This window comes from Entelurus aequoreus, linkage group LG18 (genome assembly GCF_033978785.1).
Source record: "Entelurus aequoreus isolate RoL-2023_Sb linkage group LG18, RoL_Eaeq_v1.1, whole genome shotgun sequence".
NCBI classification, from domain to species: Eukaryota; Metazoa; Chordata; class Actinopteri; order Syngnathiformes; family Syngnathidae; genus Entelurus; species Entelurus aequoreus.
In genome coordinates, this window is record NC_084748.1 from 14,451,025 (window position 1) to 14,451,630 (window position 606).

Below are 606 nucleotides of genomic sequence, written 5' to 3' on the forward strand. Positions count from 1 at the left end.
CATTTTTGTGTGTAGTTTGCATATTTGGAGTAACTGACATCTTGTCCAGTCCAGCTGGGATAGGCTCCAGCTCGTGGTGAGTACAAGAGCTACACAAAATGCATGGATGCACAACAATAGATCAGAGGCTGCACTGCAACTCCTTTTGAATCTATGCACACGTTTCCATCCATTTTCTACCGCTTGTCCCTTTCGGGGTCGCGGGGGGGGGGGGGGGGGGGGGGGGGGGGTGCTGGAGCCTATCTCAGATGCACACGTTTCTGTTCCTGAAAAAGGTATTTCAGTGAGTATGTCGTTTATTCGACTCTGAAGTCACAGCCACGGGCGTCGTGAAGAAGCTAACTTTGTCGTTTACAATCACTTCCTGTCCCGGTGCTTTTGTTTTGTCAGCACTTCCTGTTTTGAAGCGCCTTTTACTTTCTGTTCCTTGTCCTGCCAGCGCACCTGCTCCTCATTAGTTAATTAGTTCTCTTCAGTCCCACCCGGTCCCCGCCTTTCAGCGCCGGATCATTTGTAGTCTTTCCAGTGGGCGTGTGTTCTCTTTAATGTGGTTCTTTCCTGAATAGATTTCCTTATGCTTCCTGTGCACTCCCAGCTGCACTAGTT